Below are 15,205 nucleotides of genomic sequence, written 5' to 3'. Positions count from 1 at the left end.
CAGTGCTCGAGGTGCTCAGTACTCAGGGTGCTGGGTGCTCAGTGCTCAGGGTGCTGGGTGCTCAGTGCTCGGGGTGCTGGGTGCTCAGTGCTCGGGGTGCTGGGTGCTCAGTGCTCGGGGTGCTCGGTGCTCAGTACTCAGGGTGCTGGGTGCTCAGTGCTCGAGGTGCTCAGTACTAAGGGTGCTGTATGTTCAGTGTTCAGGGTGCTGGGTGCTCAGTACTCAGGGTGCTCGGTGCTTAGTACTCAGGGTGCTGGGTGCTCAGTACTCCGGGTGCTGGGTGCTCAGTGCTCGGGGTGCTCCTTGCTCAGTACTCAGTGCTCAGGGTGCTCAGTGCTCAGTGCTCAGGGTGCTGGGTGTTCAGTACTCAGGGTGCTGGGTGCTCAGTACTCAGGTTGCTGGGTGCTCAGTACTCGGGGTGCTCGGTGCTCAGTGCTCAGGGTGCTGGGTGCTCAGTGCTCGAGGTGCTCAGTACTAAGGGTGCTGTATGTTCAGTGTTCAGGGTGCTGGGTGCTCAGTACTCAGGGTGCTCGGTGCTTAGTACTCAGGGTGCTGGGTGCTCAGTACTCCGGGTGCTGGGTGCTCAGTGCTCGGGGTGCTCCTTGCTCAGTACTCAGTGCTCAGGGTGCTCAGTGCTCAGTGCTCAGGGTGCTGGGTGTTCAGTACTCAGGGTGCTGGGTGCTCAGTACTCAGGTTGCTGGGTGCTCAGTACTCGGGGTGCTCGGTGCTCAGTGCTCAGGGTGCTGGGTGCTCAGTACTCAGGGTGCTGGGTGCTCAGTACTCAGGGTGCTGGGTGCTCAGTGCTCAGGGTGCTTGGTACTCAGTGCTCAGGGTGCTCGGTGCTCAGTACTCGGGGTGCTGGGTGCTCATTCTTGGGGTGCTGGGTGCTCAGTGCTCGGGGTGCTGGGTGCGCAGTACTCATGGTGCTGGGTGCTCAGTGCTCAGGGTGCTGGGTGCTCAGTACTCAGGGTGCTGGGTGCTCAGTGCTCAGGGTGCTGGGTGCTCAGTACTCGGGGTGCTGGGAGCTCAGTACTCAGGGTGCTGGGTGCTCAGTGCTCGGGGTGCTGGGTGCTCAGTGCTCAGGGTGATCGGTGCTCAGTACTCAGGGTGCTGGGTGCTCAGTGCTCAGGGTGCTGGGTGTTCAGTCCACAGGGTGCTCAGTGCTCAGGGTGCTGGGTGCTCAGTGCTCGGGGTGCTGGGTGCTCAGTGCTCGGGGTGCTGGGTGTTCAGTGCTCAGTGCTCAGGGTGCTGGGTGCTCAGTGCTCAGTGCTCAGGGTGCTGGTTGCTCAGTACTCAGGGTGCTGGGTGCTCAGTACTCAGGGTGCTGGGTGCTCAGTGCTCAGGGTGCTGGGTGCTCAGTACTCAGGGTGCTGGGTGATCAGTGCTCGGGCTGCTGGGTGCTCAGTGCTCAGGGTGCTGGGTGCTCAGTGCTCAGTGTGCTGGGTGCTCAGTACTCAGGGTGCAGGGTGCTCAGTGCTCAGGGTGCTCGGTGCTCAGTACTCAAGGTGCTGGGTGCTCAGTGCTCAGGGTGCTGGGTGCTCAGTGATCAGGGTGCTGGGTGCTCAGTACTCAGAGTGCTCCGTGCTCAGTAATCAGGGTTCTCAGTGCTCAGTACTCAGGGTGCTGGGTACTCAGTGCTCAGGGTGCTGTGTGCTCAGTACTCAGGGTGCTCAGTGCTCAGTACTTAGGGTGCTTGGTGCTCAGTACTCAGGGTGCTCAGTGCTCAGTACTCGGTGTGCTGGGTGCTCAGTGCTCAGGGTGCTCAGTGCTCAGTGCTCGGGGTGCTGGGTGCTCAGTGCTCAGGGCGCTGGGTGCTCAGTGCTCGGCGTGCTGGGTGCTCAGTACTCGGGGTGCTGGGTGCTCAGTGCTCAGGTTGCTCAGTGCTCAGTACTCAGTGCTCAGGGTGCTCAGTGCTCAGTGCTCAGGGTGCTGGGTGTTCAGTACTCAGGGTGCTGGGTGCTCAGTACTCAGGGTGCTGGGTGCTCAGTGCTCAGGGTGCTGGGTGCTCAGTGCTCGGGGCGCTGGGTGCTCAGTGCTCGGGGTGCTCGGAGCTCAGTACTCAGGGTGCTGGGTGCTCAGTGCTCGGGGTGATCGGTGCTCAGTACTCAGGGTGCTGGGTGCTCAGTGCTCGGGGTGCTCGGTGCTCAGTACGTTGGGTGCTCACTACTCAGGGTGCTGCGTGCTCAGTGCTCAGGGTGCTGGGTGCTCAGTGCTCAGGGTGCTGGGTGCTCAGTGCTCAGGGTGCTGGGTGCTCAGTACTCAGGGTGCTGGGTGCTCAGTACTCAGGGTGCTGGGTGCTCAGTACTCGGGTGCTGGGTGCTCAGTGCTCAGGGTGCTGGGTGATCAGTGATCAGGGTGCTGGGTGCTCAGTGCTCGGGGTGCTCGGTGCTCAGTGCTCGGGGTGCTCGGTGCTCAGGGTTCTGGGTGCTCAGTGCTCAGGGTGCTCGGTGCTCAGTACGTTGGGTGCTCACTACTCAGGGTTCTGGGTGCTCAGTGATCAGGGTGCTGGGTGCTCAGTACTCAGGGTGCTGGGTGCTCAGTGCTCGGGGTGCTGGGTGCTCAGTGCTCAGGGTGCTGGGTGCTCAGTACTCAGGGTGCTGGGTGCTCAGTACTCGGGGTGCTGAGTGCTCAGTATTCAGGCTGCTGGGTGCTCAGTACTCATTGTGCTGGGTGCTCAGTACTCGGGTGATGGGTGCTCAGTGCTCAGGGTGCTGGGTGCTCAGTACTCGGGTGCTGGGTGCTCAGTACTCAGGGTGCTGGGTGCTCAGTGCTCAGGGTGCTGGGGTGCTGGGTGCTCAGTACTCAGGGTCCTGGGTGCTCAGTACTCAGGGTGCTGCGTGCTCAGTGCTCAGTACTCAGGGTCCTGGGTACTCAGTGCTCAGGGTGCTGGGTGCTCAGTGCTCAGGGTGCTGGGTGCTCAGTACTCAGGGTGCTGGGTGCTCAGTGCTCAGGGTGCTGGGTGCTCAGTACTCAGGGTGCTGGGTGCTCAGTACTCAGGGTGTTGGGTGCTCAGTACTCGGGGTACTGGGTGCTCAGTACTCAGGGTGCTGGGTGCTCAGTACTCAGGGTGCTGGGTGCTCAGTACTCAGGGTGCTGGGTGCTCAGTACTCGGGTGCTGGGTGCTCAGTACTCAGGGTGCTGGGTGCTCAGTGCTCGGGGTGCTGGGTGCTCAGTGCTCAGGGTGCTGGGTGCTCAGTACTCGGGGTGCTAGGTGGTCAGTGCTCGGTACACAGGGTGCTGGGTGCTCAGTACTCGGGGTGCTAGGTGGTCAGTGCTCAGTACACAGGGTGCTAGGTGCTCAGTGCTCAGGGTGCTGGGTACTCAGTGCTCAGGGTACTGGGTGCTCAGTACTCAGGGTGCTGGGTGCTCAGTGCTCAGGGTGCTGGGTGCTCAGTGCTCGGGGTGCTGGGTGCTCAGTGCTCGGGGTGCTGGGTGCTCAGTGCTCGGGGTGCTCGGTGCTCAGTACTCAGGGTGCTGGGTGCTCAGTGCTCGAGGTGCTCAGTACTCAGGGTGCTGTATGTTCAGTGTACAGGGTGCTGGGTGCTCAGTACTCAGGGTGCTCGGTGCTTAGTACTCAGGGTGCTGGGTGCTCAGTACTCCGGGTGCTGGGTGCTCAGTGCTCGGGGTGCTCGGTGCTCAGTACTCAGTGCTCAGGGTGCTCAGTGCTCAGTGCTCAGGGTGCTGGGTGTTCAGTACTCAGGGTGCTGGGTGCTCAGTACTCAGGGGGCTGGGTGCTCAGTACTCGGGGTGCTCGGTGCTCAGTGCTCAGGGTGCTGGGTGCTCAGTACTCAGGGTGCTGGGTGCTCAGTACTCAGGGTGCTGGGTGCTCAGTGCTCAGGGTGCTGGGTACTCAGTGCTCAGGGTGCTCGGTGCTCAGTACTCGGGGTGCTGGGTGCTCATTCTCGGGGTGCTGGGAGCTCAGTGCTCGGGGTGCTGGGTGCTCAGTACTCAGGGTGCTGGGTGCTCAGTGCTCAGGGTGCTGGGTGCTCAGTACTCAGGGTGCTGGGTGCTCAGTGCTCAGGGTGCTGGGTGCTCAGTACTCAGGGTGCTGGGTGCTCAGTGCTCAGGGTGCTGGGTGCTCAGTACTCAGGGTGCTGGGAGCTCAGTGCTCAGGGTGATCGGTGCTCAGTACTCAGGGTGCTCAGTACTCAGGGTACTGGGTGCTCAGTGCTCGGGGTGCTGGGAGCTCAGTACTCAGGGTGCTGGGTGCTCAGTGCTCGGGGTGCTGGGTGCTCAGTGCTCAGGGTGATCAGTGCTCAGTACTCAGGGTGCTGGGTGCTCAGTGCTCAGGGTGCTGGGTGTTCAGTCCACAGGGTGCTCATTGCTCAGGGTGATGGGTGCTCAGTGCTCAGGTTGCTGGGTGCTCAGTACTCAGGGTGCTGGGTGCTCAGTACTCAGGGTGCTGGGTGCTCAGTACTCAGGGTGCTCGGTGCTCAGTACTCAGGGTGCTGGGTGCTCAGTGCTCAGGGTGCTGGGTGCTCAGTGCTCGGTGTGCTGGGTGCTCAGTGCTCAGTACTCAGGGTGCTGGGTGCTCAGTGCTCGGGGTGCTCGGTGCTCAGTGCTCAATACTCAGGGTGCTGGGTGCTCAGTGCTCAGGGTGCTGGGTGCTCAGTGCTCAGGGTGCTGGGTGCTCAGTGCTCAGGATGCTGGGTACTCAGTGCTCAGGGTGCTGGGTGCTCAGTACTCAGGGTGCTCAGTGCTCAGTACTCGGGGTGCTGGGTGCTCAGTGCTCAGGGTGCTCAGTGCTCAGTACACGGGGTGCTGGGTGCTCAGTGCTCAGGGTGCTCAGTGCTCAGTGCTCGGGGTGCTGGGTGCTCAGTGCTCAGGGTGCTCAGTGCTCAGTACTCAGTGCTCAGGGTGCTCAGTGCTCAGTGCTCAGGGTGCTGGGTGTTCAGTACTCAGGATGCTGGGTGCTCAGTAGTCAGGGTGCTGGGTGCTCAGTGCTCAGGGTGCTCGGTGCTCGGGGCGCTGGGTGCTCAGTGCTCGGGGTGCTCGGAGCTCAGTACTCAGGGTGCTGGGTGCTCAGTGCTCAGGGTGCTGGGTGCTCAGTGCTCAGGGTGCTGGGTGCTCAGTGCTCAGGGTGCTGGGTGCTCAGTACTCAGGGTGCTGGGTGCTCAGTGCTTGGGGTGCTGGGTGCTCAGTGCTCAGGGTGCTGGGTGCTCAGTACTCAGGGTGCTGGGTGCTCAGTGCTCAGGGTGCTGGGTGCTCAGTACTCAGGGTGCTGGGTGCTCAGTGCTCAGGGTGCTGGGTGCTCAGTGCTCAGGGTGCTGGGTGCTCAGTACTCAGGGTGCTGGGTGCTCAGTACTCGGGGTGCTGGGTGCTCAGTACTCAGGGTGCTGGGTGCTCAGTACTCAGGGTGCTGGGTGCTCAGTACTCGGGTGGTGGGTGCTCAGTGCTCAGGGTGCTGGGTGCTCAGTGCTCAGGGTGCTGGGTGCTCAGTGCTCGGGGTGCTCGGTGCTCAGTACGTTGGGTGCTCACTACTCAGGTTGCTGGGTGCTCAGTGCTCAGGGTGCTGGGTGCTCAGTGCTCTGGGTGCTGGGAGCTCAGTGCTCAGGGTGCTGGGTGCTCAGTACTCAGGGTGCTGGGTGCTCAGTGCTCGGGGTGCTGGGTGCTCAGTGCTCAGGGTGCTGGATGCTCAGTACTCAGGGTGCTTGGTGCTCAGTACTCGGGGTGCTGTGTGCTCAGTACTCAGGGTGCTGGGTGCTCAGTACTCAGGGTGCTGGGTGCTCAGTACTCGGGTGCTGGTGCTCAGTGCTCAGGGTGCTGGGTGCTCAGTGCTCGGGGTGCTGGGTGCTCAGTGCTCAGTACTCAGGGTGCTGGGTGCTCAGTGCTCAGGGTGCTGTGTGCTCAGTGCTCAGGGTGCTGGGTGCTCAGACCTCAGGGTGCTCATTGCTCAGGGTGCTGGGTGCTAAGTACTCAGGGTGCTGGGTGCTCAGTGCTCAGGGTGCTCGGTGCTCGGGGCGCTGGGTGCTCAGTGCTCGGGGTGCTCGGAGCTCAGTACGCAGGGTGCTGGCTGCTCAGTGCTCGGGGTGCTCGGTGCTCAGTACTCAGGGTGCTGGGTGCTCAGTGCTCAGGGTGCTCGATGCTCAGTACGTTGGGTGCTCACTACTCAGGGTGCTGCGTGCTCAGTGCTCAGGGTGCTGGGTGCTCAGTGCTCAGGGTGCTCAGTGCTCAGTGCTCGGGGTGCTGGGTGCTCAGTGCTCAGGGCGCTGGGTGCTCAGTGCTCGGGGTGCTGGGTGCTCAGTGCTCAGGTTGCTCAGTGCTCAGTACTCAGTGCTCAGGGTGCTCAGTGCTCAGTGCTCAGGGTGCTGGGTGTTCAGTACTCAGGGTGCTGGGTGCTCAGTGCTCGGGGTGCTGGGTACTCAGTGCTCAGGGTACTGGGTGCTCAGTACTCAGGGTGCTGGGTGCTCAGTGCTCAGGGTGCTGGGTGCTCAGTGCTCGGGGTGCTGGGTGCTCAGTGCTCGGGGTGCTGGGTGCTCAGTGCTCGGGGTGCTCGGTGCTCAGTACTCAGGGTGCTGGGTGCTCAGTGCTCGAGGTGCTCAGTACTCAGGGTGCTGTATGTTCAGTGTTCAGGGTGCTGGGTGCTCAGTACTCAGGGTGCTCGGTGCTTAGTACTCAGGGTGCTGGGTGCTCAGTACTCCGGGTGCTGGGTGCTCAGTGCTCGGGGTGCTCGGTGCTCAGTACTCAGTGCTCAGGGTGCTCAGTGCTCAGTGCTCAGGGTGCTGGGTGTTCAGTACTCAGGGTGCTGGGTGCTCAGTACTCAGGGGGCTGGGTGCTCAGTACTCGGGGTGCTCGGTGCTCAGTGCTCAGGGTGCTGGGTGCTCAGTACTCAGGGTGCTGGGTGCTCAGTACTCAGGGTGCTGGGTGCTCAGTGCTCAGGGTGCTGGGTACTCAGTGCTCAGGGTGCTCGGTGCTCAGTACTCGGGGTGCTGGGTGCTCATTCTCGGGGTGCTGGGAGCTCAGTGCTCAGGGTGCTGGGTGCTCAGTACTCAGGGTGCTGGGTGCTCAGTGCTCAGGGTGCTGGGTGCTCAGTACTCAGGGTGCTGGGTGCTCAGTGCTCAGGGTGCTGGGTGCTCAGTACTCAGGGTGCTGGGTGCTCAGTGCTCAGGGTGCTGGGTGCTCAGTACTCAGGGTGCTGGGAGCTCAGTGCTCAGGGTGATCGGTGCTCAGTACTCAGGGTGCTCAGTACTCAGGGTACTGGGTGCTCAGTGCTCGGGGTGCTGGGAGCTCAGTACTCAGGGTGCTGGGTGCTCAGTGCTCGGTGTGCTGGGTGCTCAGTGCTCAGGGTGATCAGTGCTCAGTACTCAGGGTGCTGGGTGCTCAGTGCTCAGGGTGCTGGGTGTTCAGTCCACAGGGTGATCAGTGCTCAGGGTGCTGGGTGCTCAGTGCTCGGGGTACTGGGTGCTCAGTGCTCGGGGTGCTGCGTGCTCAGTGCTCAGGGTGCTGGGTGCTCAGTGCTCAGTGCTCAGGGTGCTGGTTGCTCAGTACTCAGGGTGCTGGGTGCTCAGTACTCAGGGTGCTGGGTGCTCAGTGCTCAGGGTGCTGGGTGCTCAGTACTCAGGGTGCTGGGTGATCAGTGCTCGGGGTGCTGGGTGCTCAGTACTCAGGGTGCTGGGTGCTCAGTGCTCGCGGTGCTGGGTGCTCAGTGCTCGGGGTGCTCGGTGCTCAGTACTCAGGGTGCTGGGTGCTCAGTGCTCGAGGTGCTCAGTACTCAGGGTGCTGTGTGTTCAGTGCTCAGGGTGCTGGGTGCTCAGTACTCAGGGTGCTCGGTGCTTAGTACTCAGGGTGCTGGGTGCTCAGTACTCCGGGTGCTGGGTGCTTAGTGCTCGGGGTGCTCGGTGCTCAGTGCTCAATGTGCTGGGTGCTCAGTACTCAGGGTGCTCATTGCTTAGGGTGCTATGTGCTCAGTACTCAGGGTGCTAGGTGCTCAGTGCTCGGGGTGCTCGGAGCTCAGTACTCAGGGTGCTGGGTGCTCAGTACTCGGGGTGCTCGGTGCTCAGTACTCAGGGTGCTGGGTGCTCAGTGCTCGGGTGCTGGGTGCTCAGTGCTCAGTACTCAGGGTGCTGGGTGCTCAGTGCTCAGGGTGCTGTGTGCTCAGTGCTCAGGGTGCTGGGTGCTCAGTGCTCAGGTGCTGGGTACTCAGTGCTCAGGGTGCTGGGTGCTCAGTACTCAGGGTGCTGGGTGCTCAGTACTCAGGGTGCTGGGTGCTCAGTGCTCGGGGTGCTATGTGCTCAGTGCTCGCGGTGCTGGGTGCTCAGTGCTCGAGATGCTCAGTACTCAGGGTGCTTTGTATTCAGTGCTCAGGGTGCTGGGTGCTCAGTACTCAGGATGCTGGGTGCTCAGTGCTCGGGGTGCTGGGTGCTCAGTGCTCAGGTTGCTGGGTGCTCAGTACTCAGGGTGCTGGGTGCTCAGTACTCAGGGTGCTGGGTGCTCAGTACTCAGGGTGCTCGGTGCTCAGTACTCAGGGTGCTGGGTGCTCAGTGCTCAGGGTGCTGGGTGCTCAGTGCTCGGTGTGCTGGGTGCTCAGTGCTCAGTACTCAGGGTGCTGGGTGCTCAGTGCTCGGGGTGCTCGGTGCTCAGTGCTCAATACTCAGGGTGCTGGGTGCTCAGTGCTCAGGGTGCTGGGTGCTCAGTGCTCAGGGTGCTGGGTGCTCAGTGCTCAGGATGCTGGGTACTCAGTGCTCAGGGTGCTGGGTGCTCAGTACTCAGGGTGCTCAGTGCTCAGTACTCGGGGTGCTGGGTGCTCAGTGCTCAGGGTGCTCAGTGCTCAGTACACGGGGTGCTGGGTGCTCAGTGCTCAGGGTGCTCAGTGCTCAGTGCTCGGGGTGCTGGGTGCTCAGTGCTCAGGGTGCTCAGTGCTCAGTACTCAGTGCTCAGGGTGCTCAGTGCTCAGTGCTCAGGGTGCTGGGTGTTCAGTACTCAGGATGCTGGGTGCTCAGTAGTCAGGGTGCTGGGTGCTCAGTGCTCAGGGTGCTCGGTGCTCGGGGCGCTGGGTGCTCAGTGCTCGGGGTGCTCGGAGCTCAGTACTCAGGGTGCTGGGTGCTCAGTGCTCAGGGTGCTGGGTGCTCAGTGCTCAGGGTGCTGGGTGCTCAGTGCTCAGGGTGCTGGGTGCTCAGTACTCAGGGTGCTGGGTGCTCAGTGCTTGGGGTGCTGGGTGCTCAGTGCTCAGGGTGCTGGGTGCTCAGTACTCAGGGTGCTGGGTGCTCAGTGCTCAGGGTGCTGGGTGCTCAGTACTCAGGGTGCTGGGTGCTCAGTGCTCAGGGTGCTGGGTGCTCAGTGCTCAGGGTGCTGGGTGCTCAGTACTCAGGGTGCTGGGTGCTCAGTACTCGGGGTGCTGGGTGCTCAGCACTCAGGGTGCTGGGTGCTCAGTACTCAGGGTGCTGGGTGCTCAGTACTCGGGTGGTGGGTGCTCAGTGCTCAGGGTGCTGGGTGCTCAGTGCTCAGGGTGCTGGGTGCTCAGTGCTCGGGGTGCTCGGTGCTCAGTACGTTGGGTGCTCACTACTCAGGTTGCTGGGTGCTCAGTGCTCAGGGTGCTGGGTGCTCAGTGCTCTGGGTGCTGGGAGCTCAGTGCTCAGGGTGCTGGGTGCTCAGTACTCAGGGTGCTGGGTGCTCAGTGCTCGGGGTGCTGGGTGCTCAGTGCTCAGGGTGCTGGATGCTCAGTACTCAGGGTGCTTGGTGCTCAGTACTCGGGGTGCTGTGTGCTCAGTACTCAGGGTGCTGGGTGCTCAGTACTCAGGGTGCTGGGTGCTCAGTACTCGGGTGCTGGTGCTCAGTGCTCAGGGTGCTGGGTGCTCAGTGCTCGGGGTGCTGGGTGCGCAGTGCTCAGTACTCAGGGTGCTGGGTGCTCAGTGCTCAGGGTGCTGTGTGCTCAGTGCTCAGGGTGCTGGGTGCTCAGACCTCAGGGTGCTCATTGCTCAGGGTGCTGGGTGCTAAGTACTCAGGGTGCTGGGTGCTCAGTGCTCAGGGTGCTCGGTGCTCGGGGCGCTGGGTGCTCAGTGCTCGGGGTGCTCGGAGCTCAGTACGCAGGGTGCTGGCTGCTCAGTGCTCGGGGTGCTCGGTGCTCAGTACTCAGGGTGCTTTGTGCTCAGTGCTCAGGGTGCTCGATGCTCAGTACGTTGGGTGCTCACTACTCAGGGTGCTGCGTGCTCAGTGCTCAGGGTGCTGGGTGCTCAGTGCTCAGGGTGCTCAGTGCTCAGTGCTCGGGGTGCTGGGTGCTCAGTGCTCAGGGCGCTGGGTGCTCAGTGCTCGGGGTGCTGGGTGCTCAGTGCTCAGGTTGCTCAGTGCTCAGTACTCAGTGCTCAGGGTGCTCAGTGCTCAGTGCTCAGGGTGCTGGGTGTTCAGTACTCAGGGTGCTGTGTGCTCAGTACTCAGGGTGCTGGGTGCAAAGTGCTCAGGGTGCTGGGTGCTCAGTACTCAGGGTGCTCAGTGCTCAGTACTTAGGGTGCTTGGTGCTCAGTACTCAGGGTGCTCAGTGCTCAGTACTCGGTGTGCTGGGTGCTCAGTGCTCAATGTGCTCAGTGCTCAGTGCTCGGGGTGCTGGGTGCTCAGTGCTCAGGGCGCTGGGTGCTCAGTGCTCGGGGTGCTGGGTGCTCAGTACTCGGGTTGCTGGGTGCTCAGTGCTCAGGTTGCTCAGTGCTCAGTACTCAGTGCTCAGGGTGCTCAGTGCTCAGTGCTCAGGATGCTGGGTGTTCAGTACTCAGGGTGCTGGGTGCTCAGTACTCAGGGTGCTGGGTGCTCAGTGCTCACGGTGCTGGGTGCTCAGTGCTCGGAGCGCTGGGTGCTCAGTGCTCGGGGTGCTCGGAGCTCAGTACTCAGGGTGCTGGGTGCTCAGTGCTCGGGGTGATCGGTGCTCAGTACTCAGGGTGCTGGGTGCTCAGTGCTCGGGGTGCTCGGTGCTCAGTACGTTGGGTGCTCACTACTCAGGGTGCTGGGTGCTCAGTGCTCGGGGTGCTGGGTGCTCAGTGCTCAGGGTGCTGGGTGCTCAGTGCTCGGGGTGCTCAGTGCTCAGGGTGCTGGGTGCTCACTACTCAGGGTGCTGGGTGCTCAATACTCAGGGTGCTGGGTGCTCAGTACTCGGGTGCTGGGTGCTCAGTGCTCAGGGTGCTGGGTGCTCAGTGCTCAGAGTGCTGGGTGCTCAGTGCTCGGGGTGCTCGGTGCTCAGTACGTTGGGTGCTCACTACTCAGGGTGCTGGGTGCTCAGTGCTCAGGGTGCTGGGTGCTCAGTGCTCAGGGTGCTGGGTGCTCAGTGCTCAGGGTGCTGGGTGCTCAGTGCTCAGGGTGCTGGGTGCTCAGTGCTCAGGGTGCTGGGTGCTCAGTACTCAGGGTGCTGGGTGCTCAGTACTCGGGGTGCTGGGTGCTCAGCACTCAGGGTGCTGGGTGCTCAGTACTCAGGGTGCTGGGTGCTCAGTACTCGGGTGGTGGGTGCTCAGTGCTCAGGGTGCTGGGTGCTCAGTGCTCAGGGTGCTGGGTGCTCAGTGCTCGGGGTGCTCGGTGCTCAGTACGTTGGGTGCTCACTACTCAGGTTGCTGGGTGCTCAGTGCTCAGGGTGCTGGGTGCTCAGTGCTCTGGGTGCTGGGAGCTCAGTGCTCAGGGTGCTGGGTGCTCAGTACTCAGGGTGCTGGGTGCTCAGTGCTCGGGGTGCTGGGTGCTCAGTGCTCAGGGTGCTGGATGCTCAGTACTCAGGGTGCTTGGTGCTCAGTACTCGGGGTGCTGTGTGCTCAGTACTCAGGGTGCTGGGTGCTCAGTACTCAGGGTGCTGGGTGCTCAGTACTCGGGTGCTGGTGCTCAGTGCTCAGGGTGCTGGGTGCTCAGTGCTCGGGGTGCTGGGTGCGCAGTGCTCAGTACTCAGGGTGCTGGGTGCTCAGTGCTCAGGGTGCTGTGTGCTCAGTGCTCAGGGTGCTGGGTGCTCAGACCTCAGGGTGCTCATTGCTCAGGGTGCTGGGTGCTAAGTACTCAGGGTGCTGGGTGCTCAGTGCTCAGGGTGCTCGGTGCTCAGGGCGCTGGGAGCTCAGTGCTCGGGGTGCTCGGAGCTCAGTACGCAGGGTGCTGGCTGCTCAGTGCTCGGGGTGCTCGGTGCTCAGTACTCAGGGTGCTGGGTGCTCAGTGCTCAGGGTGCTCGATGCTCAGTACGTTGGGTGCTCACTACTCAGGGTGCTGCGTGCTCAGTGCTCAGGGTGCTGGGTGCTCAGTGCTCAGGGTGCTCAGTGCTCAGTGCTCGGGGTGCTGGGTGCTCAGTGCTCAGGGCGCTGGGTGCTCAGTGCTCGGGGTGCTGGGTGCTCAGTGCTCGGGGTGCTGGGTGCTCAGTGCTCAGGGCGCTGGGTGCTCAGTGCTCGGGGTGCTGGGTGCTCAGTGCTCAGGTTGCTCAGTGCTCAGTACTCAGTGCTCAGGGTGCTCAGTGCTCAGGGTGCTGGGTGCTCAGTACTCAGGGTGCTCAGTGCTCAGTACTTAGGGTGCTTGGTGCTCAGTACTCAGGGTGCTCAGTGCTCAGTACTCGGTGTGCTGGGTGCTCAGTGCTCAATGTGCTCAGTGCTCAGTGCTCATGGTGCTGGGTGCTCAGTGCTCAGGGCGCTGGGTGCTCAGTGCTCGGGGTGCTGGGTGCTCAGTACTCGGGTTGCTGGGTGCTCAGTGCTCAGGTTGCTCAGTGCTCAGTACTCAGGGTGCTGGGTGCAAAGTGCTCAGGGTGCTGGGTGCTCAGTACTCAGGGTGCTCAGTGCTCAGTACTTAGGGTGCTTGGTGCTCAGTACTCAGGGTGCTCAGTGCTCAGTACTCGGTGTGCTGGGTGCTCAGTGCTCAATGTGCTCAGTGCTCAGTGCTCATGGTGCTGGGTGCTCAGTGCTCAGGGCGCTGGGTGCTCAGTGCTCGGGGTGCTGGGTGCTCAGTACTCGGGTTGCTGGGTGCTCAGTGCTCAGGTTGCTCAGTGCTCAGTACTCAGTGCTCAGGGTGCTCAGTGCTCAGTGCTCAGGATGCTGGGTGTTCAGTACTCAGGGTGCTGGGTGCTCAGTACTCAGGGTGCTGGGTGCTCAGTGCTCAGGGTGCTGGGTGCTCAGTGCTCGGAGCGCTGGGTGCTCAGTGCTCGGGGTGCTCGGAGCTCAGTACTCAGGGTGCTGGGTGCTCAGTGCTCGGGGTGATCGGTGCTCAGTACTCAGGGTGCTGGGTGCTCAGTGCTCGGGGTGCTCGGTGCTCAGTACGTTGGGTGCTCACTACTCAGGGTGCTGGGTGCTCAGTGCTCGGGGTGCTGGGTGCTCAGTGCTCAGGGTGCTGGGTGCTCAGTGCTCGGGGTGCTCAGTGCTCAGGGTGCTGGGTGCTCACTAGTCAGGGTGCTGGGTGCTCAATACTCAGGGTGCTGGGTGCTCAGTACTCGGGTGCTGGGTGCTCAGTGCTCAGGGTGCTGGGTGCTCAGTGCTCAGAGTGCTGGGTGCTCAGTGCTCGGGGTGCTCGGTGCTCAGTACGTTGGGTGCTCACTACTCAGGGTGCTGGGTGCTCAGTGCTCAGGGTGCTGGGTGCTCAGTGCTCAGGGTGCTGGGTGCTCAGTGCTCAGGGTGCTGGGTGCTCAGTACTCAGGGTGCTGGGTGCTCAGTGCTAAGGGTGCTGGGTGCTCAGTGCTCAGGGTGCTGGGTGCTCAGTACTCAGGGTGCTGGGTGCTCAGTACTCGGGGTGCTGGGTGCTCAGTATTCAGGGTGCTGGGTGCTCAGTACTCATTGTGCTGGGTGCTCAGTACTCGGGTGCTGGGTGCTCAGTGCTCAGGGTGCTGGGTGCTCAGTGCTCGGGGTGCTGGGTGCTCAGTGCTCAGTACTCAGGGTGCTGGGTGCTCAGTGCTCAGGGTGCTGCGTGCTCAGTGCTCAGTACTCAGGGTCCTGGGTGCTCAGTACTCAGGGTGCTGTGTGCTCAGTGCTTAGGGTGCTGGGTGCTCAGTGCTCAGGGTGCTGGGTGCTCAGTGCTCAGGGTGCTGGGTGCTCAGTACTCAGGCTGCTGGGTGCTCAGTGCTCTGGGTGCTGGGTGCTCCGTGCTCAGGGTGCTGGGTGCTCAGTACTCAGGGTGTTGGGTGCTCAGTACTCGGGGTGCTGGGTGCTCAGTGCTCAGGGTGCTGGGTGCTCAGTGCTCAGGGTGCTGAGTGCTCAGTACTCAGGGTGCTGGGTGCTCAGTGCTCAGGGTGCTGGGTGCTCAGTGCTCAGTGTGCTGGGTGCTCAGTACTCAGGGTGCTGGGTGCTCAGTGCTCGGGGTGCTGGGTGTTCAGTGCTCAGTACTCAGGGTGCTGGGTGCTCAGTACTCGGGGTACTAGGTGCTCAGTGCTCAGAACTCAGGGTGCTGGGTGCTCAGTGCTCAGGGTGCTGGGTGCTCAGTGCTCAGGGTGCTGGGTGCTCAGTGCTCAGGGTGATGGGTACTCAGTGCTCAGGGTACTGGGTGCTCAGTACTCAGGGTGCTGGGTGCTCAGTGCTCAGGGTGCTGGGTGCTCAGTGCTCGGGGTGCTGGGTGCTCAGTGCTCAGTACTCAGGGTGCTGGGTGCTCAGTGCTCGGGGTGCTCGGTGCTCAGTGCTCAATACTCAGGGTGCTGGGTGCTCAGTGCTCAGGGTGCTGGGTGCTCAGTGCTCAGGGTGCTGGGTGCTCAGTGCTCAGGATGCTGGGTACTCAGTGCTCAGGGTGCTGGGTGCTCAGTACTCAGGGTGCTCAGTGCTCAGTACTCGGGGTGCTGGGTGCTCAGTGCTCAGGGTGCTCAGTGCTCAGTACACGGGGTGCTGGGTGCTCAGTGCTCAGGGTGCTCAGTGCTCAGTGCTCGGGGTGCTGGGTGCTCAGTGCTCAGGGTGCTCAGTGCTCAGTACTCAGTGCTCAGGGTGCTCAGTGCTCAGTGCTCAGGGTGCTGGGTGTTCAGTACTCAGGATGCTGGGTGCTCAGTAGTCAGGGTGCTGGGTGCTCAGTGCTCAGGGTGCTCGGTGCTCGGGGCGCTGGGTGCTCAGTGCTCGGGGTGCTCGGAGCTCAGTACTCAGGGTGCTGGGTGCTCAGTGCTCAGGGTGCTGGGTGCTCAGTGCTCAGGGTGCTGGGTGCTCAGTGCTCAGGGTGCTGGGTGCTCAGTACTCAGGGTGCTGGGTGCTCAGTGCTTGGGGTGCTGGGTGCTCAGTGCTCAGGGTGCTGGGTGCTCAGTACTCAGGGTGCTGGGTGCTCAGTGCTCAGGGTGCTGGGTGCTCAGTACTCAGGGTGCTGGGTGCTCAGT

This window comes from Microtus oregoni, unplaced genomic scaffold (assembly GCF_018167655.1).
Source record: "Microtus oregoni isolate MIOR12 unplaced genomic scaffold, Mior012 000051F_ref0000332, whole genome shotgun sequence".
Lineage (NCBI taxonomy): Eukaryota > Metazoa > Chordata > Mammalia > Rodentia > Cricetidae > Microtus > Microtus oregoni.
This window is presented reverse-complemented; position numbering follows the sequence as displayed.